Consider the following 25,221-nt stretch of genomic DNA (forward strand, 5'->3'; position numbering starts at 1 on the left):
CTTGGGCAAGAACCAGGATAATTATGAGTATTAGAAAGGATAAGGAAGTTTGGTGAATCAGAAGACTTTTTCTTTGCCATCATTTACACTGGAGGATGTTTGTGTTCTTTTCTTGCAGTGACTTTCATGTTGGTTATTTAGGGTCTGGATTTTGGTTCACTTCAGTTATAGTTAATGTAACACTAGATGCCAACACTTTATTACTTCAATTTTCCCTCTTCTTTCCCAATTCCCAAGCTTGTCAGTACTAAAGGGATCCCTTCCATGGTGCTTAGTACTGAGAGTTTCTTATACAAACAGAAGCACAATCAAAGCTGCACACATTATTCCCCTTCTTGATGGCTGAGTATTAGAGCTGAGTTGGGCCTGTTCTTCAGGGAGTTCCCAACTATTAAATTTGGTAGAAAATATATGCATGGTATGATTTCAGTCTTTTTGTACTGGTTGAGGCCTGATTTGTGACCCTGATCTATTGACACCTGATCTATTCTGGAAAATGTTCTATGTATACTTGAAAAGAATGTGTATTCTGCTACTTTAGGATGAAATGTTCTGAATATATCTGTTAAGCCCATCTGGTCCAGCATGTCATTCAAAGCCATAGTTTCCTTGTTGATCTTCTGCTTGGATGATCTGTCCATTGCTCTGAGTGAGGTGTTAAGGTCCTCTACTATTATTGTATTATTATTAATGAGCTTCTGTAAGTTTGTCATTAATTGATTTATATATTTGGCTGTTTCCAAGTTCGGGGCATAAATATTTACAATTGTTAGATCTACTTATTGGATAGACCCCTTTATTATGATATAGTGTCCTTCTTCATCTCTTATTACACTCTTTGGTTTGAAATCTAGTTTGTTGAATATGAGTATGGTTACTCCAGCTTTCTTTTGATGTCCATTAGCATGATGGATGGTTCTCCATTCCCTCACTTTCCATCTGTCTTTGGGTTTAAAATGAGTCTCTTGTAAGCAGCATATTGATGGGTCTTTTTTTTTTTTAATCCTTTCTGATACCCTTTGTCTTTTTATTGGAGCATTTAATCCATTTATATTCAGAGAATTTTTGATAGATACAAAATTAGTGCCATTGTATTACTTGTAAAGTTGCTGTTCCTATAGAGTGTCTCCATTCCTTTCACTTTCAATGGACCTCTGATAGAATCTGGAAAATAATGACAAGAAAAAAAATATACATCACTCTTAACTTTAGATCTAGATACTCAAATACATTTTTATTTATAGTGGACAAATATCCTTGGAGAGTTTTAGGAACTGTTCTCACCTGTGTATATATGAAATAGAAACAAAGTTGCTTGTATCTCCTGGGGAGAATATTTTTTTACATAAAAGGGAGGTGAAGTGATAGTATGAGATTTTAGAATGATTTTTCCATGAACGTATGTGAGCAGGTCACTCGTATAAAGAACTAAACCCATTAAGAATCAATATAGTTTCTTTCTGTTATTTTCTCTTTTTGTCTTATTTTTAAAAAGATAAGTGGATAGAAAACCCATTGGCCCCCTTTATTTGGATCGGAAGGTAAACATTCTCTCATCTTGGGATAAATTATTGGGAAAAGGATAGATTAAAGAGTTAGAACAATTTGAGATGGGAACACTTTAGCCTATTTTTATGCCAGTAATGGATATTCATGTCAGTGCTTGAGATTTTCCTCTGCCCATTTGTAAGGGCTGGAATTTATCAAGTCAAGCATTTCCATGACACCAATTTGATATGTCTCCGTCTGATTTTCACATAGTTGCTTCTAGCTGGAAGGTAATTTTTCTGGCTCTTTATGTATTTTTTTTAAAAAGGGTTAAAATGGCAATAGTTTCCAAGATCATTTCTACCTTTTTTTTAAGTGTCTTTGTTTGGTAAAACTGCATTGCTTCAATAGTCAGTTGCCTAATTAAATGATTATATCCTTAATTATCCCCATGATTTGCAGGATTATGGTTTTAAAAATTAAGTCTTATAGACAACTCATGTAACTTACTCTAACATCTTTTAGAAATTAGATTCTTTCTTTAAAAAAAAAAAAATCCTGCCATTTTTCTCTCCCATAGAGATTGAATTACTTGTGTACCCTTTTTGTTTTAAGGCAGACTATTTGATTTCTTTCAGGCCATTGATTCAATCATTATATTCTCCATTATAAGTATGACTCAGCTAAATTTATTATGACTTTTTAAAAGAAATCTCTTTTATTTTGAGAATTAGTTTGGTATCCTAGTGCCTTTCTTTCCTGTGAAGAAGCTTTGTTGCTGTTATGTTGGTTCCAAATTTATTTGGGCATCTCTAGATATAATTTAATCACTTTATCGTGGTTGGACTTCTCTTGTTTTTGGAGCAACACCTATTCTCTGCTTTTTCTCTCTGTACTTTTATCTACTCATGATTCAGATGGTATTGCTTGTCTATTTTTAGTAGAAGTTCAGCCATTTTCAGGTGTGAGTCACATTTCTTTTGTCCTGTAATAGGGAAAGCAGAAATGATTATTTAATGGAGAAGTGTATACAAATGAAAACTAGGGGTTGAGATGGATGAGCTGTCTTTCAGAGTACCTTCAGATGCCAGTACCAGAGCCAGAAAGTAACTTCTTTTCTCTGATTTCAGATCCTAGATTTGTTTATTGACTCTGTTGTCTCTCTTTACTGACCAGTCTCTGAGCCAGACAATGATTAAGAATAAAAAAGAAGCAAGTTTAGATCTTCCAGGTCAGATTTGGCCCTAGAAACTCTATGTCCTTACCTAAGTTGTTGAAAGTTCATTGGCACTCTATAGGAAATGCATTAGAATTTTTCATCATTAATCCATTAATTAATATATTAATATGCATTACTGTTTACTATGCCAGGTACTGTGGATATGCAGGGATAAATACAAGTAACAGCTTCCATTTATTGAGCAAAATCTTTTCTAAGAACTTTTCATATCCTCTTTCTAATCCTCACAACCATCTTTCAAGAGAGCAATTGTTATCCCCACTTTATAGATGTGTAAACTGATTCTCAGAGAGATGAAGTGAAAGTTACATAATTAGTAAATGGCTGAATTGAGATTTTAACTCAGATCTGCCTGAGTCCATACTCATTCTCCTCTTATATCACATATCTTGCTCATTAACTCCTCCTTCCATGAATAGAACGTTGTCTCTACCTTTAAAAGATTTACAAGCACATATAAGGCCATATATTGGATGGTTCCATTTATATAAAATGTGCATAAGAGGGAAATATACAGAGACAAAGAGGAAAATTAAGGTTTGCTTAGGGCTGGGGTAAAGGGGGGTACAGACTGACCACTGATGGTACAAGATTTCTTTTTGCAGTAATGAAAATGTTCTAAAACTCTTTGTGGTGATAGTTGCACAACTCTGTGACTATATTAAAAGTCATTCAATTGCATATGTCAAATGGGTGAATTGTATTATATGTGAATTAATCTCAATAACGTTATTACTTTTTATAAGATTAACAATATGGTGAAGAAGACAGACATATAAACAGCTAACATGATACTGGGCAATGTGAAATAGATATGAACAATGCACTCTGGAAACCCAGGGGAAGGTGCAGTTGATAAGTCCAAGAGGGCTGGAAGATGGCATTTATAAAGTACAGGCATTGGAGCTGAATCTGAGAGCAGAATTAGAATGTCATAGACAGTGTAGAGTAGAGGTTGAGAAGATAGCATGCGCAAAGTCACAGGCAGGTGCAAGGACTCCCATTTTTTCTGGGAAAATGGCAAATTGTGGCAAGTCATCCAATCGGAAGTTGGTGAATTTTGAGTGGGGAATATGGAAAGAAAAGAGGTTAGAAAGGAGTCTGTTTGGAAGGTCTTGAATGCCATGTTAAGGAGTTAGGCTTTATGCTGTACATAATATTTTTCATGGTAGGAAAGAGTATATACATATATTTTAATTTTGGGGCACCTGGGTGGCTCCATTGGTTGACTGTCAAAGTCTTGATTTTGGCTCAGGTCATGATCTCAGGGTGATGAGATAGAGTCCTGCATAAGGCTCTGTGCTGGGTTTGGAGCCTACTTAAGATTCTCTCTTTCCTTCTCCTTTTGCTCTTCTCTCCTGCTCATGGGCATACGCTCTCACTCTCAAATAAATAAATAAATAAATAAATAAATAAATAAATAAATAAAAAATTTCAGCTTATTGGGTATAATTGACAACATTTCATGTATTTATAGTGTAGAAAGTAATAATGTTTTGACATACGTGTACTATGTGAAATGATTACCGCACATCCATCACTTCACATAGTGGCCATTTTTTGTTTGTGTGTAGTAAAAATGCTTAAAGTCTATTCTCTTAGCAAATTTCAAGTGCATAAGGCAGTATTATTAACTATAGGCACTGTGCTGTACTTAGATGCCCAAACTTATTCATCTCATATCTGAAGGCTTGTACCCTTTGACCAGCATCTCCTCATCTCCTCTACCTCCAAAACCCTGGTAACACCATTCTAGAGAGAGTATATTTTAAACCTGGATCTGAGTTGACATTTTTCTAAATCAGAGTTCTACTTTCAGCAAATCAGTACTATACATTAAACTAAATGCAGCAAATTTGAATTTTCCTAATTTTGTTTTAATATGTACAATATATAAGTATAAATTTCTTTTGGTTTCATAATTGTATAGTATTTAAAGTGTAAGGAATTTATGTCTAGTTGTATGCTTTTATTAGATAAAATAATATGGATTTTTAAAAATTTCCATGGAAAGGAATTCCTAACTTAAATAAGTGAGAAATATTAGTCTAGGAGATAGAATATTAATCAATGCCTCTTCCAAACTTGACCTGGGGAGCCCCACTCTGTATAAGGGACACTCCTCTTGGTGTCCTGTTCTGTAGTGCTGAGAAACTGTGCTTAAATCTCAACACCACAGCTACATTAAAGTTTTTACAGAGTAACAAAATAAGAATATTATAGTTTGTTATATAAACTTAAGAGGAGGAAAATCTGACCTATTAAGAAATGAAAGTTTAGATAGTTGAACCATTTGGAGTAGTACTAGGCATGATCTTAATGTAGGATGGGCCCTTTGATACAGATTTTATTTGATGACTTCAAACTTTCTTCAGATGTAATATTGCTCTAATCACTGCTATGGGTAACATAGGGAATTAATGGCCAAATATCCAGCAACTTCTCCTCCTTGTCTATTCACTTGATTTAACATTTTGACAGACTCATTTGACAAAAACAGATTGGCTGATCATTTAAGCCTTCTACAAGAAGAAAAAAAGGAAGAAAGGAAGGAAGGAAGAAAGAAGAGGAAGGGTAGGAGGGAGGGGAAGGAAAGAATGGAAGGAAAAAGAAGAGCTTCATGGTATTTTAACTAACAGGAATTGGGAAGTAGTAATCCTTTTTCCTTTCTTTGCTTCGGAGAGACAATTGTCATGACCTTGAATACAAGCTCAGGATTTATTTTCTGGTCAAAAGGATATAGGAACTTTGGAAGTAAAAAACAACAAAAAAACCCCACAAATTTTTACCCTATGTCCTTCTATGTTTCAATTCTGCAAAGTTGTTGTGTATGATGCCTTTCAAAATAATGCAAAAAGCAATGTTAGTGTATTTTGTCAAAAGAGACCTTGTTAAAATTTGAAAATTTCTAGATAACTTTTCTAGATAACTATATTTTTATGTCTTTCAAACTTAAAAATTAAAGCTAAAGAATTAAAATTTTTATGTTTCCTGTTGTCAACATTTATATAAGAAGGTCATCACAAATTCAGTAAAGAATTAGATAAAAGGAATAGGAAGGAGAGTTATTTTATAATTAGTTCAGTTTTTAACAAAAAAAAATTGAGTTTGTTATCCAGATTCATTTCACTTGTTCCTCTTTTATTTTTATTGGTATATCTGACTCCCTGTTTGTCACATTTTAGCTCCCTCATTTTTTATCTTTCTCCTTTTTATTTCTCTTCTCTATTTATTACTTCCTCTCTCTCTCGCTTTTGCCTCCTCCTCACTCCCTTTTCTCCTTTTCCCTCCTTAATGGACCGTACTTGGGACTAAAGGGGAATTTTTAAAGGTAACTTAGAACAAATTTTGTATATGACTATGATTTAATATTATTTATTGTTCAATTAAAATGTGACGAATTAAACTTTTCATATTTTTCTTTCTGAGAAAGCAAAGCAATTAAGATACTTTTATGTGTAACCATTTATGAGGATGATAGACTCGAGTAGAAGGGGTGATGAATCAGATATGTGCAGGAATAATACCAGCATGCATTCACTGTAATTTTCTTTAGCTAAGAGAATTCTGTGAAGCTATTAGTACCTGTACCAAGGTCTTTAGTTTGCCTTCTTTTTCCTCCCTACTATGGTCCTGGTATGCAGTGCTCATCTGTAGTTAGATTACATGAATTTAGTATGAGTTTTGCTTACATTTATAAACTGGTTCATTTTCTCTAATTCTAAAATCAGTGCATATCTTGGCCTAACTGCTCCTGCATTGGTGAAATAATCAGAAATTGGCAGCGATGTGTAGGCACTGCTTTCTGATACTTCAGCAACACTGCTGAGAAGGCAAAGCAGATATTCCTCAATCTCTTATAATAACCTTCCTTTCCTTTCAGGACTAATAGATTGACCTCTCCCTCACCGCTCAATCATTTGAGCCCTCAAATTGCCTCACCAGCACATCCTTATTAAAACTCTTGCCCTTACAGGAAGTGAAATTATTATTTCTACTTATTGAGACTGAAGAACAGGAAGTGAAATAATTCTGGTGGTCACTGAGCAAATCAACCTGGGAGCCAGGAATGATCCTCGGTAGTGCTATAGGACACCCTACCATTTAGTATCTAAAGGAGGCAATAGGACCATGTATCATTATTATCCTTCCAGTGGATTCTCGGAATGAAATTTTCTAATACGCCCTGCTAATCCCATATTTACAACTACAAGTACTAGTCTTATCTAAGACTTTTCCAGGGACATTTCTGCTAAGAGATGGAGTCAGATTTGTTATAAAAATATGAGAGGGGAGCCTCGGTGGCTCCCTCGGTTTAGTGTCTGCCTTTGGCTCAGGTCATGATCCTGGAGTCCTCTGTGAGGATACTGATTTTTCTGGCTTAACCAGAATATCCCCACACCACATAAGTAAATTGGGTCGTTTTTTGAGGCTTCAAATCTAGTAGAATTTAACCCTTTTAGGAAGAGAATGTCAGCTCTGGGGATGCTACTAGTTGGACTTTCTGGTCCTACCTGTAGTGACTTCCTTCAAAAAGCCTCAGCTTCATTTGTTTTGGTTTCTTTCTCCTTTCCTTCCATTAAGTGACTCTCTCTCCCGTGTTCTCATTCTAAAGTCTTTTTTTTTTTAATTATTTTTTTCTTAAAGATTTTATTTATTTATTTATTTATTTATTTATTTATTTATTTGAGAGAGAGAGAGAGAGAGGCAGAGACACAAGCAGAGGGAGAAGCAGGCTCCATGCAAGGAGCCTGATGTGGGACTCCTTCCTGGGTCTGCAGGATCACACCCTGGGCTGAAGGCAGCGCTAAACTGCTGAGCCACCCGGGCTGCCCCTTCATTCTAAATTCTAAGAAAGGAACTCAGTTTGGACCTTCACCCATCTTTGTTTCGACTTGCTTAGTTAATGGAGAAGAGTTAATGCGGTACAAATAGAGCAGTAGGCGTTGAGCGTGAAAGACCAATCACAAAGAAAGAACTCCAGGATTGGAGTTTTCAATAATACAATAATTAGAGAAAGAGCATTGGTGATTTATGAAAGAGTCTATCTAAATTTGAAAGAGTCATAATAATTGAGTGCCTAGGAGAACTGGAATTTGAACAAGGTAAGAGCTGCATGCCTAAATATGGTCTGCAGTTGTAGAGAAAAAAACAGCCTAACACTACTTAAGTAAGTAGTGAATGGTGAAGATTCCACTTCTAGCAGTATGGCTGAGAATTTTCCAGAATTCATGGAGGCTACAAATCCTCAGATTTAGGAAACATAGTGGGTCCCATACCAAAAAACACAGTAGACAACGTTATAGTGAGGCCACAGAACACCAAAGATAGAGATTTTTAAAAGCAACTAGGGGCAAAAAAAATAAAATATGTAAATCAGTTATAAAACATAACTCTTAAAAAGCTGTATGTGTTTAGAATTTTAACTATGAATTCAATTTCTTTAAAAGATATACAAGTAATCTAGGCTAGCTAATTCTTATGTGAGCTTTGGTCATTTGTGTGTTTGAAGGAATTTTTTCATTTCATCCAGGTTAAGAATTTCTTGACATAAGCTTGTTCCTAATTTTTCTTTTTCTTTCTTTTTAAGGCTTTATTTATTTATTCATGAGAGAGAGAGAGAAAGAGGCAGAGACATAGGCAGAGGGAGAAGCAGGCTCCATGCAGGAAGCCCGATGTGAGGCTCAATCCTGGGACTCCAGGATCACATCCTGAGCCGAAGGCAGATGCTAAACCGCTGAGCCACCCAAGTGTCCCCTAATTTTTCTTTTAATGACTGTAGGATCTTTAGCAAGGTTCTTTCATTCCTGATACTGGTAACTTATGTATTTTCTTTACCTGATCAGTCTATCCAGAGTTTATTAAGTTTATTAATATTTTTAAAATATATTTTTTGGTTTTCACTGATTTTTCTCTATTGCTTTTCTGTTTTCTATTTTATTGATTTCTGTTTGTATCCATTTTAATTCCCTTTTTATCCTTATTTTGGGGTTAATTTGCTCTTCCTTTCTAGCTTCTTGAGGTGTATACTTTAGTCATGCATTTTCAGCCCTTCTACTTTCCTAATATAAGCATATTATGCTACAAGTACTTAATATGAATATATGATGCTCCTAAGCACTCTTTAGCTGGATCTAACAGATTTTTATTATTTTTATTTTTTAAATTTTTTTAAATTTTTATTTATTTATGATAGTCACAGAGAGAGAAAGAGAGAGAGGCAGAGACATAGGCAGAGGGAGAAGCAGGCTCCATGCACCAGGAGCCCGATGTGGGATTCGATCCCGGGTCTCCAGGATCACGCCCTGGGCCAAAGGCAGGTGCCAAACCGCTGTGCCACCCAGGGATCCCCCCAACAGATTTTTAAATACTGTATTTTCATTTTCATTCAGCTTAATTTATAATTTCACTTATGATTTCTTCTCTGACCTATGGGTCATTTAAAAGTGTGTTGTTAGCTTCCAAATATTTGGAGATTTTCTGAATATATTTTGTTATTGATTTTTAATTTAATTCAGCTGGAGTTAGAAAACACACATTATACTATTTAAATTTATTAAGACTTGCTTATTGGTCCAGAATGTGTTCTAATCTGGTGTTGTGAGTTGACTTGTGTCCCCAAAAAAGATAGTTTGAGTCCTAACCTGGTCCCCGTGAATGTGACCTTATTTGGAAACAGGGTCTTTGTGGATCTAGTGAGGTCATACTGCATTAGGGTGCCTATCTCTCAGTGACTGTGAGAGAATAAATTTCTGTTGTTTTAAGTGACCTAGTTTTGTGGTATGTATGTATATATATATATATATATATATATATATATTTTTTTTTTTTTTTGGTAGCCCTAGGAAACTAATACATCTCGTAAATAATCCATGTACATTTGTAAAATAAATATATATTCAGCTGATTTTGGATCAAGTCTTTTATAAATATTAATTGGATCAGGTATGTTGACAGTGCTGTTTCAAGTATTGTACATATTTAATGATTTTCTGTCTGCCTCTGTCAATTATTGAGAGATCAGTATTGAAATCTCTGGCTCCCACAGTGGAATTGTGCTTCTTTTTCCAGTATTACCAGTTTTTGCTTCATGTGTTTTGAAGTTCTGTTAAGAGGTATGAACACATTTGAATTATTAGCCCTCTTGATGAATTCCTTCTCTGTCATTATAAAATGACCCTCTTTATCCCTGCTTATATTTTTTCTTTTGAAATCTACATTGTATGATATTAATACAACTACTCCAGTTTCTTTTAATTAGTGTTAACATGAACTGTCTTTTTAATCCTTTCACTTTTAACCTATCGGCTTTTTCATATTTAAAGTGAGTTTCTTATAGAGAGCGTTTAGGTTTTTTTTTGATATCTGATCTGACAATGTCTGCTTTCTATTTGATGTGGCTAGACCAATTACATTTGATATAATTAGTGCTATTGTTTAATTTAAATCTATGTTTTTTTCTATTTACTTTTTATTTAAGATCATACTAAATTGCAAATTTTAGAAAGTTGACAAATACCACAAACATCAGGAAATCCAGAAATAAGTAATATGTTTTTAATTAAATGACTGCCTAAATATATTTGGGTTGCATATCCTTTTACCATTTGATTCTTCCTAGAATAATAACTTTTGTAATATTTTCTATAAAAATAATAGAAAGATAATTTTGTCTTCTAGTGTGGTTAATTAAAATTGTTTTTATTATTGATAGTGTTTAAGCATAGTTTATTTTAGTTTTACAACTCATTATAGGAATGATCACATGCATTTTTAATATTATCAAATTTTTGAAAACCTCAGTAAAGTTTCTTTCATGTATAATTTGTAAAATTTGGAGGAATTTTCCATAGACTAGCCTCTGGCTCCAAACATTGTATATCTTATTTCATTTAGCATAGTGACTTCTGGGTCTATCTATGTTGTTGCAAATGGTAGGAATTCCTTCTTTTTTTAAGGCTGAATAATATTCCACTGTATGTATATACCACACTTTTTAAATTCATTAGTCTGTTAATGAACATTTGAGTTATTTCTATATCTTGGCTGTCATAAATATTGCTGCAATGAACATGGGAATGCAGATGTGTCTTTAAGGTCTTGATTTTAATTATTTTGGGTACATACCCAGGAGTGGGATTGCTGGCTTATATGGCAGCTCTATTTTTTAATTTTTGAGAAATCTCCATACTTTTTTTTTCATAGTTTTATCTTTTATGACTTCGTTTTACAAATCATTTGCCAAATTGTCCTTCTGCCATTCTTTAAATATGCCCACTTTCCAACCTCTGGGCTATGGCACAAGCTGTGGACATCACAAGATGTTCTCTGAAACATCTTCTATAGATCTGCTTCTTATCCTTCTACTCATCCATTAGCAATCAGTTCAGTGTCATCGTCACCCAGTTTCATTCAGATGTCCTTCTTTTGTCCTCTTATAGTATCCATATCATACATTAACTTTCTAACGAGATCACAAGCTTCTAGAGTTATTCCTATAAGCCTTAATACTATTTTCTACTATAGTTATCGATTATTTTTGCATTCAAACAAAATAAAAGAATTATGAGGTAATATTTATTGAGAGGATAGGTGAGTTGAGCTGCAGAAGAGAATGGCCTGGAGGAGTACAGTGAGCAACTGACGGATGATGTGTCGTGATACCTAAATCCCAGGCCGTTCAAGGTGAAAGGTTTTGGTGTTCATCTGGTGGAGATTGCAAGGAAGTAGATTTCCTCTTGATGTAAGAAAGATGAACAGATTTGTCTGAAGAAAGAATAGGTTACTGGGTCAGGAGGAAGTAAATGAATCACTTCTGGGTCTATTTAGAGAAATGTTGTACTGTCTGTCTTTGATAGAGTAATCTTTCTCTTAGGGGAAGAAATTCAGCTTCTTCTTCTGGAGGGTTGGGTAAGATGGCCTGTGAGGTCTCTTCTAACTTGTGAATTCCACCATTATTTTCTAAACAAATGCACATACAAAACAGCTTCTCTTGAAACAACAAGATACCACTACACATCTATTAGACTGGCCAAAATTCTGAGCACTGGCAACACCAAATTCTGGCAAGGATTTGGAGCAACAGAAATTCTCATATATTGCTGATTGGAATGCAAAACAGTACAACTACTTTGCAAGACAGTTTGATGGCTTCTTATATAATGTACATAGTTTTACCATATATTTCAGCATAGTGCTTCTTGATATTCACTGAAATGAGATGCAAATTTATGTGCATACAAATTCCTGCACATGGGTATTAATAGTAGCTTTATTCATTATTTTTTAAAAGGTTTTATTTATTTATTCATGAGAAACAGAGAGAGAGAGAGAGGCAGAGACTTAGGCAGAGGGAGAAGCAGGCTCCCTGTGGAGAGCCCAATACAGGACTTGATTCCAGGACCCTGGGATCATAACCTGAGTTGAAGGCAGACTCTCAACCGCCGAGCCACCCGGGCATCCCGCTTTATTCATTATTGTCCAGACTTGAAAGCAACCAAGATTTCTTTTAGTAGGTAAATGGATAAACTGTGGAATACCCATACAACAGAATATTATTGGCACTACAAAGAAAATAAGCTATCAATCCATGAAAAGATACGGAGGAACCTTAGATGCATATTACTAAAAAAAACCCAACCCAAAAAGTCTACAAATTATATAATTCCAGCTATTTGACATTGTTAAAAAGAGAAAATTATGGAAAACATAAAAAGATCAATGGTTGCCAAGGTTAGAAAATGAATAAGCAGAGCACAGTGAAAATACTCTGTGTGATATTATAGTGATGGATACATATCATTATACATTTGTCCAAATCTACAGAATTTGCAATACCAAGAGTGAACCCTAAGGTAAACTATCGACTTTGGGGGATTATGATGTGTCAGTGTAGGTTCATCCTTGTTACAAAATGTACTACTCTACTGAGTGAAGTTGATAATAGAGTAGGTTATGTATATGTGAATTCAGGAGACATATGGGAAATCTCCGTGGCTTCCTCTCAATTTCATTATAAATCTAAAACTATCCTTAAAAAATTCTTAATAAATAATAGCTTCTCTACACTTAACATTCTAAACACAGATTTACCAATATAGCAACTCACTATTCAGAGGGTTCCAATATAGCCAGAGGAACACGGGCCCTTTTCAGAATTCAGATTTGAACTTACTTATTGGAGAAGTGTTTTCTAGAGCCTCCTTTCCTGATCTCTGTTGTTCTTTTTTTTTTTTTCTCATCACCACCCTTTTCCTGATGGCCAACATTCAAGAAGATAATAGTAAAGGGATGATGTCATATGTATCCTAAGACACTTGTTTTACTCTTCCTTTTTTTTGTTTGTTTGTTTGTTTTTTTTTGTTGTTGTTGTTGTTTTACTCTTCCTTATGTTATGTTCCCTTCTATGGTTGAATTATATATCTAATTAGATTGTGAATTATGTCTTCACTTTTTATTTATCTTCTGCAGTATTTATATCTGTCCTTAGTAAGGATTCCATAAATGATTGTTAAGCTGAATTGAATTTAGACAACAGAGTAAAACAGATACAACTAATCCACTCTAAATATTGCAATAATCTACCAGAGGGATTAAAATAGAAAAAAAAAAGCTATGAACATGGGGCCTGAATATACTGTGGCATACATGAAAACATTTCCTGAAATGTGGCAAATTGTCAGTACTGGCAAAGTGAGAAGGTAGGTATATTAATTACAGGGTGAGAAGTGACTAGCACTGCTGAGAATGAGAAGCAACAACATAAACTGAGCTCCCATGTCCTGACTTGGCCTCAAGTGGTGCTCAGTAGAATCTGATAGTCAGGCTCCCCACCTCCGCATGTATAGACACACTGACCTGGGGATCCAGGAAACATTACAAATCCAGGAATCCTGTCTGTTGTTAATATTGATCAGCAATCACATACAGAATGAATTAAGAATACCAGAATTTACAAAGAAAGGATGTTTCTGTCTCTTTTGTAGACATCTAAAAATGAAATTATCTGCCAGTGGGAAGGAAAGAAGCAACCAGACTTTTTAAAAGGAGAGAAAAAGCTTTGATTCTTCTTTTTTTTTTCTTACAAATTTTCTATGGCTAGCAAAAGTATCCTTATCAGTCCCTTGGTGTTGACAGTAAAATATCATGCAGTAGCTGCCTGGTAGTTGTTGATCTGTAAATCATCCACCTTTCCCAGATTTATTACATTTGGAAAGACCCTAAGGGGCAGCATCCTTCTTGAAGCTGAAAATAATTGCTTATCTTTATAAAGGCAGAAAGAGGCCTGAGGGAAAGAATAATGGGAATAGGGACTAGCAGCAGTGGAAAAAGGGGAGAGTGGATGGGGAGGAGGAGAACTTGCATTTTAGGGGCTGGCTGACAGTTTGCAAAGTAACATTTTCTTCAAAAATCCAACTGTGAAAGCATTCATAAGTCTGTACATCCAGTTCTCTTGGCTGATCATTCTGTAGCAGCAGATAGGAGATGATGACAAGGTTATATGAATCCTAGGTGCAGGAAAGTTGTTCCCATGGTGTGCCCCTTGGGACCTTTTGCCTTCTAGCTGAAAGCATCACCTATTTCCAAAAATAATTTTGTGTGTGTGCTTCCAATCTAGACTGAGAAATTTTCCTGATGGGGTGGAAGTTGTAGAATTCATGGTCTGTTAGATTTGCTTTCTTTGTTCAGTGAAACATAAAGTCACTACTCTACCAACAAACTAGAATACCTAGGATATTCTCTCTCTCTTTCATATATACACTCACTCCCATCTCTTACATGCATGCATTTGTACACATACATCCACCCTAATACTTTAGAATCAGGTCTCTCTCTGTATATGGTTATAGTTATTGATAGGGTCTATTTTCTCTCTCTCTCTCTCTCATATTTCCTAGATTAATGGCTAACTTTCCATTTACATTTGGCCTTTTCAGGGCCACCCTAATAGGGCGAAGACTTATATCTACCAGGCCTAGTGGAAATACCAAAAGGTTGTTCCAAACAATTTTTTGAGCAAAGATTAATTGCTTAAATCAGTGAAACAAGTGGCAGTTTTGCACAATGGCTAATTTGAAGGAGCCAAGAGGCACCTGGAAATGCAGAGTTTGGTGTGCTTAATAAAAACAAAAACAATCTCCATAGTTTATAATTACAGCTTGTGTTAAAGGTTTCTTCCTAATGTGGAGATATTGCCAAGGCAATAGCCTGGCAGTCTTCTACATGGCTGCTTTTCACATTAATCCACATAGGCTCCATGGATATTAATCTTTATAACACACCTATGCAGTCCAGAAGTACAAAATGCATTTTTTAATCTGTTTTTCAGGTTAGGGAAAGAGCATTATAAGACAAGGTTTTCTGGTCTCCTTTCTCTTTTCCAGAACATGCTGTCAGAACCAGGCCATGAATTTTGAAATGACCCTAGCACCTAAGCTCAGGTCTATGGGGAAAGAGAACAAGAGATGTTAAGGATATGCAACAAACCAGATCAGGGACACAGCTAATGGTCAGAGCTGGAAGTTTGCTGCTGAGACAAGTTAAAAGCCAGGAGGAAGAAACCCAAACGGAACCACAGCCAAAAGCTTAGCAAAGCTTAGGGCTAAAGCACAAGAAGAAGCCAAAAGAATAATCAATATTGAGCAAGAATGTCCATTATCAGCATTCAGAAGCTACTCTCATGACCACTATTGGTGTGATTGCCTTACCCCTAACTTGGGGCAGCCCCTTTGAAAAACATTTACTAGGTGTGGGCTTTGGGGACATGATGAATCTTGAAATCAAGGTGAGTCTGTTTAAATTTTCACCATTCTTTCACTATGAGGAGACAGAATAAAGACAAACTCTTTCTACCCAGGATGTCTCTGGAATCACAAAGCTCATCAAAGTAGTATCACCAAAGCAGAGCCTGATCTAGGGTCTGTGAGTGAGATGCTTGGGGTGTCAGCCTTAAGGAGGCATTCACTCTTAGGGTCATACAAACTCAGGTCACTGAGGCTCAGAGAGGGGAATGGCCTCTCCTACACAAGGCCTAGAAGTATTAGATCTCACACCTGAAGACAATGGACCACGAGTCCAATCTGAATCAATCTGTGGAGCTCATGCTGTTTCTTGAAACAAAATACATGATTAATATTTAGCTACCCCCTGGTATTTAATAGTATAGGGTAGATGAAAACAAACTCCTAAATTAATGCAACAGAAAAATGTTAGTTAACACCATATTGAACACCTTTTTCTCTTATCCTCTTGCTGGCCAGAAAGTTCTAAATACCTTCCCAGGAATATGTGCTTCAAAAAGAATGGAGAGGAAATTACTGAGAGGCCCCAACAAATGCTTGTTGGATGCATAGATGATAAATTGGATCTGATGACAGGGAGAATGAGATTCAAATGAACTCCATGAAAATACTCAGTACCATTTATTTTAGTTCCATCTGGTAGCTAAAATAGCGAGTTTGTTTTATTTTATACACTTTTAAAAAAATTTTGTACACTATTTTTTTCTACACCTTTTCACAGAAGGTGTAAGAGGTATCTGTATTAAGGGCCCACAAGCTTTTCCTCTGAAACATTATTTAAATCACTTTAGTTGACTCTGATCCCAACCAGGTAAGAGGTGAGGGAAAGAACAAGAGAAACAAGTAGTGTGAAACTATATCCAACCATTTAAAAAAGGACTTCTTGGTTAATTTTACTTTGGGTTATGAATAGCTCCCCCAAATCCATATTCTAAATCTAAATAGGGGTTTCTTCAATTTTCCATTCAAGAAATGATTTTTTTTTCTTTTTTTCCACTGGGATCCACAGATTGGGTTGTCTCCCCTGCTTCTGAGGTAGGATTTAGAGTTGCTGACAATGTGTTTCAGTAATTCACAAAAAATGGGGGCCATTTTGTGTTCCGTCTTTTCTCAATTGGCTCATAGATACAGACAGATTAAAAACATGGTTTTTGTCAGTGAAATAAATCTAGAGGAATCAGAGACACCTGGGAGAAGTAACACTGAAGGAGTTACTATTAAACTTTATCCCAGCAATGCACAAGTGGGAAACCAGAAACATACCAGGATCTATGGCAAACCCTTGAATTTCACTTGCCTGGTGACTGTGCTGAAGTTAACCCTCCAAAATGTGGAGTTGATTTATTTTGGCAGCTGAATATACTGGCTTTCAGGTTTCAAGGAAGGGAAAGCTATGGTAAAATGAAATTCTAAATTCACACATTCCCAATTTATAACCTATGGCATTTGTTTGCTAATTATATTGGTAAAACGTATAACTAGCAACTATTGTATATTGTTTCCATAACTCTCTTCAAAAGAAGGTGTCTTATTTTTGAGTAGCCTCAGACAACAGGGCAGAAAAGAAAAGGCCATGTGGCCATAACGTCTTCTCTTGTGTCAGGGAGAAAGAGCCTCCTGGGGACATGCTATTGCTTCATGTTTCTTTAATATTAAATGTAACAAGTTCTGTGTCAGGTTTAAATCCCCAGTCTGGCCTTATCCCAGAGGAGGCCCAGAGCCTGTCAGGGTTTACAGTGTCCTGACTTTGTTGATTGATTCTGCTCATTGAAATTCAGCAGCAGAGGAAGAAGGTGCCTTCTCCCTGCAGCCAGCTCCTCTCCCTGAGCAAACAAAACTGTGGCTCAGAGGCAATGTGAACCAAGATTTCCATGGCCAATTTCAATATTCAGTTCCTCTCTAAAACCAGTAACTAGACCCACACCAGAAGGCAGAGACACACCCATCCAGAAAAAGAATGTATTTATTTAGGTTCATGCAGAAACCAAAGAATAAAGAACAGAGATGGGAAAATCCTATCCTGGACTTTACAGCTGAGCTGAGAGCTATTTCATGGAGCCTGGCTGACCACTTCAGCTTTCTTCCATACATATATAAAGCCTTTTAGAGTTTGGCATGCCTTGAGTTTTCAGTTTGATTTTGGCATTTGCTGTTTGCAAGATTTTTCTTCCTTCCATGTCCCACATACCTCATGCCATTATTAAAAGTGTGTTTGGATAGACTGGTCCTAGCAATTGAGTAAACATTTATGGCTCTGCAGAGTATTATTTTCAATTGGGTCTCATAAACTTCAGTATCTGGAAATCAGCTGACCTCTGATATATCCTTATATATCTATATATGTCACTGTACCTAGATATATAGCTAGTTCTACACACAAACTATTAAGCATATTTATATGTGTTTTTCTTTACATAACTATATGTAAAATCTAACCTCTCAATTCCACTTGGCTTGGGCAACAGGCTGGCATTGAGCTTTTTATCTAATTAGCAAATCCACATAATAAATGAATTTAAGGAATATAATTTTTCCTTTTGTTTTCTTTAAAATATGATTTGAGATTGGAGTAAAACAGTATATATCAATGGAGGTCCTTTTTTTTTTTCCTCTTTTTTTTTTCTTCTTTCTTTTTTTCCTCAAATATCTGTTATTCTGAAGCTGGCATACAAAAAAAGAATGACCTTGAAATATTGGGTTATTATTTCTCTAGGCCTTTATATTGTCTTTGAGTTACAAAAAAAAAAAAAAAAGAAAAAAAAAAGAAAGAAAGAAAAAAGAAAAAAAACCCCAAAACTCCCAATTTAACAGTGAAATTGCTCCATCAAATAACACTCTATAGATTATCTTTGGGTATTTTGATAGGCATTATAATAGTTTTATTTTATTTTCAAAAATTTTATTTAGGGCAGCCCGGGTGGCTCAGCAGTTTAGTGCTGCCTCCGGCCCAGGGTGTGATCCTGGATGTCAGGGATCGAGTCCCATGTCAGGCTCCCTGCATGGAGCCTGCTTCTCCCTCTGCCTGTGTCTCTGCCTCTCTCTCTCTCTGCCTTTCATGAATAAATAAATAAAGTCTTTAAAAAATTATTTATGTATTTATTTGAGAGAGAGAGCACACGCCCAAGCATGAGAGGGAGAGAGAGACTGTGCATGCTTGAGAGCAAGTGAGCACAAGTGGAGGGAGGGGCAGAGGGAGAGGGAGAAGCAGACTCACCACAGATGCAGAACTTGATCTCAGGACCCCAGGCTCATGACCTGAGCTGAAGGCAGATGCTTAACTGACTTAGCCACCCAGGCACCCCCATTATAATCAGTTTTTAACTCATTTGTTCACGATTCAACGCTATTTGTTGAGAAACACATAGTATATGCCAGATGGGTAAGTTATCTGGCCTTATGATGTTTAGTTTTAATTGAGGGAGATGTTGAATAAATGAGAGAACATTCTAAAAGCAAAATAATTTCAGATAATGACATAAGCTTATAATTAATTCTATGATGACCTTTCCAGATACCTCTTTAGGTCTAATGTTCTTAGACATTTCCACTGGAAATGCAATCAGCAGATGGCCCTCACTTCTCAGCCCCCTTTGAGAATTACTTTACCTAAAGAGAGTCATCTTGCTCAAGGTCACATTCCTTTTCTGGGGTAGTCCATATCCAATTACTGGTCAACATAGAGATATAATGAATGACACCCTCATGTTAGCTCAGAACAACTCTAAAGGTCTATACCAGCTTTCTGTAGGGTTATCTGGGGGTTTTGCTAATCCATCATGGCCTATCTTCTTCCTCTGCCCAATCCTGTTTCCTTCTCTTCTATAGATAAGGACCCAAGAGAACTCCCTAATAAACTTCTGCTTACTAATCTCTGCCTCAGTCTGCTTCTTGAGAGCCCTGACCTGCAATAGTTAGTACCATCACAGGATCAAGAAAACAGACACTAAATTAGAATTTGGCACAAGGAACCCAAAGTGTTCAGAGACCAAGAGTCAAGAAAGGGGTGCCTTTTGGTATCAGGAAATTGGATGACAGTTATATAATTAAGATAGGGAAGAATATATTTGGCACCCAAGTGATTTATTTAGGTGCCTCTCAGTACTCCTTTGCCCAATTTTGATATCAGAAGCCATAGTCAGAGCAAAACATAGTGCCTAGACCCCCCAGGGATAAGGGGCTTGTCATGCCACCAGGTAAGACATCTAGACTTACAGAGATGCTAGATGAGGTTGGGGGGAAAACTAAGTAAGGATAGTAAGTAAGACGGTGAGTTTCACATGTGATCCTAAGATTGACTGCAGTGGCTGGGGCTGTATTTCATTCCACTAAACCTCTCTAAGTTTTACCTGAGAAAAAACATCCTAACAAAGCTGCTTTCAGATTGCATATGGAACAGTGGATTTAAAGCGAGACTGGTGAACTCTGTGAGGTGCTAACCAGATCTTCATTTAGTACAAAAAAACATGCTTCTGAAGCTCTTTGGAATGTTACAAAAAGATAGCGTTAGCTGTCAGCTTTCTTTGAGAACTGTCTCAACTGAAGAAAGCCCTTATGTCTCCTTGGGGCAGCTGGCAGCCAGTAACTGGTTGATGTGGGGATATAAAAATGTGTTCCCTCTTGCTGAAACTTGATCTATCTCTAAAGGGCCGTTGCAGCTTCAGAGCTCCCTGTGGGGTTGGCTGAGGCCTTTGTTGAGACTGAACTTGTAGTAGCCCAACTTCTCCCTTTGTCCAAGCTTCTTATTTTCCTTTCTTTCATCAGATGTTGATCAAGAGAATCTCTAATAAGCTTCCTACAAGCAAAACCACTGCCCTGGTTCCTAGGGAACCCAACCTGCAACAGTGCTATGAAAAAAATAAAACTGTGGTGAAATAAATTTCAGTACCAGGAGGGGCTGCTCTAGTTAAGATGGTCAGGTAAGGCTCTTCTGAGCTGTTGATGTTTGAACTGATGTGTGAATGTGAGAAAGGGCATAGAAAGAATTGAGGGAGTAGCATTCCAGATGGGGACACATGAAGACTGTGAGGTGAGAATGAGTTTGGCATGTTTCAGAAAAAGAAGGAAGGCCAGTGTTAACTCAAGCATGGTTAGTAAGGAAAAGGCTAGTAGAAAGAGCGGCTGGATCATGGAATTTGAATTTTATTCTGAATTCAATGAGAAAATATGAGAGGTAATTAAAAACATCACTCTGACTTCTGTGTAGTGAATGACTGGTAGGCGTTAAAGAGTAAAATAAGAAAGAAAAGTGAGGGATCCCTGGGTGGCGCAGCGGTTTGGCGCCTGCCTTTGGCCCAGGGCGCCGCGTTCCTGGAGACCCGGGATCGAATCCCACATCGGGCTCCCGGTGCATGGAGCCTGCTTCTCCCTCTGCCTGTGTCTCTGCCTCTCTCTCTCTCTCTCTGTATGACTATCATAAATAAATAAAAAAAAATTAAAAAAAAAAGAAAGAAAAGTGAATTATGAGGCCATATAGTTACTCAGGAAAAAGATGGGGTGTTTTGGAGGAGGTGGTGATGGTGAAGTATGGTTGACTTTTAGTATATATTTTGCAGGGGAATCCAAAAGAAGTTGTGATAAATTATATGTAGGACAATGAAATGAGAATAACGATGATCCTTAGGACTGTTCTGAACAATGGGGGCAGTGTCACTACTAGGAAAGACCAGTTAGAGGAATACTTTTGGAAGAAGGAATTTATAGTAACCTAAGGTTGTATATGGGTTTGATATGGTTTCAAATCCACTTGTTTATGATAAAAATAAAATTGTTTTTTAAAGAGATTTTATTTCTTTATTTATTCCTGAGAAACACACACACCGAGAGAGAGACAGAGACACAGTCTGAGGGAGAAGCAGCCTCCATGCAGGGAGCCTGATGTGGGACTTGATCCCGGGTCTCCAGGATCACGCCCTGGGCTGAAGGCAGCTGCTAACCACTGAGCAACCCAGGGATCCCATAAAACTAAAGTTGTTAAGAGTAAAGTTGTTTTTGCTGTGATAGTGAAGTCCACTGTGGCAGAGTGTTGTCATCTCCATCTGTTGCTGGTGATAAACACTCAGCAGCTGAATAAAAACATGAAGAAGCAACTATGGCAAGGGGACATTTAGACTATAAATACTGAGGGTTTGTGAGGACTATCCAAGAGGTGTTCATTAGCTTCTGCCAGTAAAGGTGACTCTTCTCTGCAGTGGTGAGGACATGGATTGGCCCTCACAGACCTCTCTGGGCAACACCAACACCATGGCCCACGTTCCCTAGCAACATGTTTTAGAAACAAGGGATTCTTGTGCCAACAGCTGGACATCAGCTCTCCTCTAAATGATATAACTTAACTGAACTTGGGCTTTATTCCTTTCATCTCCCCTTGCCTGGAAAAATAGTATGGTTAATCTATCATTGGCTTGAAGCGTATTATTTCTTTATTAGCTTATTAAGAGATACTATCCTGTATGCTTGGCTTGTGGAACTCCCGCAACTAAACTGTGTTAAATAAATTGCTGGTGAAAAAAAAATTGCTGGTGAAACATGCAGGGACATAAATTTGCCCCTGAAACAAAACACATGGATACAGAGTTCCTGGATAAAGGGAACAGATTCAAAGGTTATATTGTAACTAAGTAGGGAATTAAACTCTGTCAACACTTTCAGTCCCTGTATGCCTCAGTTTCTTTATTTTCCATTCTTTTCTAGGCACCTATGAGTTTTGGCAGACCTCAATCTGAATTATCTGTAAACTGGTTTATATTTATCAGATATCCTGCATTTTCAACAACCTCCCAGGTGACACTAATGCTGTGGACATTTTGAACAGCGAGGTTCCAGTGAAAATAACATTGTTGTGTCAGACAGACCCAGCTTTGAATGATTTCCCAGCGAATTATTAGTTGTATAACACTGGGCAAGTAGAAATCTTTTCAGAGCTTTAGTTTCTTGTAAAACCAGGAATAATTTACCTGCCTCATAAAGCTTCTGGGATAAGTAAATGATTTCATGTCTCTAGAGTATAAGGCAAGTAACTAGTTCCTTACTAACAATAGGACTCACTAATTTAGTCTACTACCCCCTCTCTCTCAAAAAGGCTGTATATTCACAAATTATATTAGAATTTTAAAAATTGCTATAAGATCTTTGGCATTCGGAGAATTAATGTGCAGTTTTGACTATTGCTAAATAATTCCAATGGTCCACAGAATGTAATAGTTTGAATTTTGTTGAGGTACACAATTGAGTCCTACACACTGAGATGGGGCTAGTTGGCAGGAGTGAGTCACATTCCTCAGATGGAGCCTATCCAGTGACAAACATCCGCATCTCAGCTTGACTCAACGGTTCTTAGCTTATCCCCACATCGATGCACCTTCTGTGAAGCAAGAAAGTCTGTATTTTATGGAGAGTGCCCATGCTAAACAAAGAAACGGAAAACAAAAATGGACAATTAAAACCAACCAGTGAATAGGAAGTGTTAGTGGAGCACCTGGGTAGCTCAGTTGATTAAAATTCTGACTCTATTTCAGCTCAGGTCATGATCTCACAGTTGTGGGATTGAGCCTGTGTCTGTCTCTGTGCAAGTGCTGAGGTTGCTTGAGATTCTCTCCCCCCCTCTGCTTCTCCCTTTGCTCACTTATGCTCTCTCTTTCATAAATCAATCAGTCAATGAATCAATCAATCTTTAAAAAACAGTGTTGGCATGGTGTGAAGAGAAAGTTAACCAATCTAGGAAATAGATGATGCTTACACAAAGAACTAGATGTTTGGGATAAATTATGAAGAGGGAGTGCTACATTGGCAGTGGCTGGGATCCATGATATGAGTATTTTTACCATGTGCTCTATAAAGAAATAAGAAAAAGCAATTCACAAACTATTTCAATGAATTTTCCAGACAGAATTAATACTGTTAGCTTTATAAATGAGTCTAGTCTTCTATTTATAGAAGAATAAACATCTTAACGGATCAATTAAAAGTTTTTAGTGATACTTGACTGAACTTTACAGGAGAAATTCTATACTATAAATGGAATCTGTGATTTGAGGAGTTTGTAAATATCTCAGGACATATATATTAAGAGTCAGGATCTGCTGTGATTATTTTTACTACTACCACATAGTTCGGGTAAATTGTAAAATGCAAATTGTTAACTACCAGGATGGTAATCAAATCACATTGTAAAGAGAGAATTTGCATCCTTAATTTCCTATTTTACACTAAGGCTATGGCATTTGCCAATAGATGGTCAGCACCATGTACACAAAGGTTCATGCTACCAAATACACAGACAAATAAGACATGGGTCCTGACTCTGTGATGCAAATATAACCCTGAGAATTGGGAGGGTAAATTATCTTGGGAAAGAATGTTGGGATCTAAGACTGGCAGAAAGCCATAATATTGGTGCATTTAAATAGCTATTAATCCCCTGGTAATCATCCAGGGAGAAAAAAGGGAGATATCATTTATTATGATCCTGAAAGCACAGAGCTGGCTCTAAGAAGTCTGACATATCCCAGCTGTGATCAGCAAATCTCAGCACTTTGGATCTCTGTGAAGTCACTTAACTTTGATTGGATACTCCCTGTGGTAGGTAGAGCTAACACATCTAAAGATAGATATATATTTCCATGAAAAGTGATTTTTACACTCACATCTATAGAAAATAGCAGTCTCATTTTCATAAGGCTCCAAGCAGTCTCAACACTGTGTTCCTTTCATTTGAACTTTGTAGTCCTTGTAGGAACAATGATCCCACATTCCATTATTGTTTGAAGAGTCCAAGTTGAATTCCGTAGACCAGTTAGGCTATATTGCAAAAAGACTCATATTTCCTGGGGCAGGTTAAGGGAAGTCAACCACAAGATTGATTAAAATTCAGCTGGGCACTAAGTTCTTCATATTATTTTCGGAAATCCTAATTTAAAATGCAAATACTCCAGGGAGGGTAATACATTAAAAGGCATTAGGGAGTAAAGCTATCAAGAGAGCTGTTAAGGCCTATTACTGTCCTACTTCTAATGACTTCCACAGAATGTCACTCATTCTTAGAAATCTTTTCAAGAACTCACTTGGAAGTCTTATCAGAGATTTCCTGGTCTCCTGAGAGGAGGTTTCACTGTTATTGCTCCAGTGAGGTGGAGAGGGAAAGTATAGTGTGGTCTTAATTAAAAAAGGGAAATAAACTTTTGTTGAATGTCTCCCATATACTGGGCTCTGTTCTATGTGTTTAGAATATGCCATTTCATCAAATCTTTCTTCAATGCCGTTATGCCATTAATCATCATTTTATGGATGGGAAGCTGAGGCTATGGAAGGTTAAGGAACTGTAATGAGGAGCTAGTAAGTAGAAGATCTTGGAGTCAAGCTTGACCTACCTCATTTCAAAGCCCAGTAACCCAAGAAAAAGAGGAATCTTACCCATGGAATTTATTCTATAGCATTTTGGTTCTCTTCCTCACCACCCAGAGCTACTTGATTCTGACTTACTTTATAGAGGAGTTTAGAGGCTCCTTCAAGAGGAGAAATGTAGAGTAAAATGTGAAAACATTGACTATTATGAGATCTATTCTAAGAGGGACTAAGGTAGTGATGGAAAAAAAAGGCCATTTCCAACGTTCTGTTCTGAAGAAGTACCTCATTTCTTTATTTTTAGAATGTTTAAAAAATTATCAGAAAGTTGAACATATCTTATCATATGTCCTG

General features: G+C 36.7%; 1 protein-coding gene and 1 long non-coding RNA gene across 5 annotated transcripts in view; one reads left to right on the forward strand and one right to left on the reverse strand.

Moving 5' to 3' along the window:
- Nucleotides 1-25,221, forward strand: part of LACC1 (laccase domain containing 1) — a 181,695-nt gene that overhangs the window by 29,209 nt on the left and 127,265 nt on the right. For 2 of the 4 annotated variants that reach the window (XR_012010115.1, XR_012010112.1), the window contains 2 exons: nt 15,112-15,512; nt 20,290-20,444. The exons of the other annotated variants lie outside the window; for them this stretch is intronic. The gene's annotated coding sequence lies outside the window, so the exon portion shown is untranslated. The remainder of the gene's footprint in view (nt 1-15,111; nt 15,513-20,289; nt 20,445-25,221) is intronic. 4 annotated transcript variants of the gene reach the window in all.
- On the reverse strand, nt 924-24,309 carry LOC140608124 (uncharacterized). Its single transcript, XR_012010119.1, has 2 exons — nt 24,171-24,309; nt 924-1,164 (listed from the first exon to the last, which is right to left on the reverse strand). It is a non-coding gene; the product is annotated as an uncharacterized lncRNA (long non-coding RNA).

This window comes from Canis lupus, chromosome 17 (genome assembly GCF_048164855.1).
Source record: "Canis lupus baileyi chromosome 17, mCanLup2.hap1, whole genome shotgun sequence".
NCBI classification, from domain to species: Eukaryota; Metazoa; Chordata; class Mammalia; order Carnivora; family Canidae; genus Canis; species Canis lupus.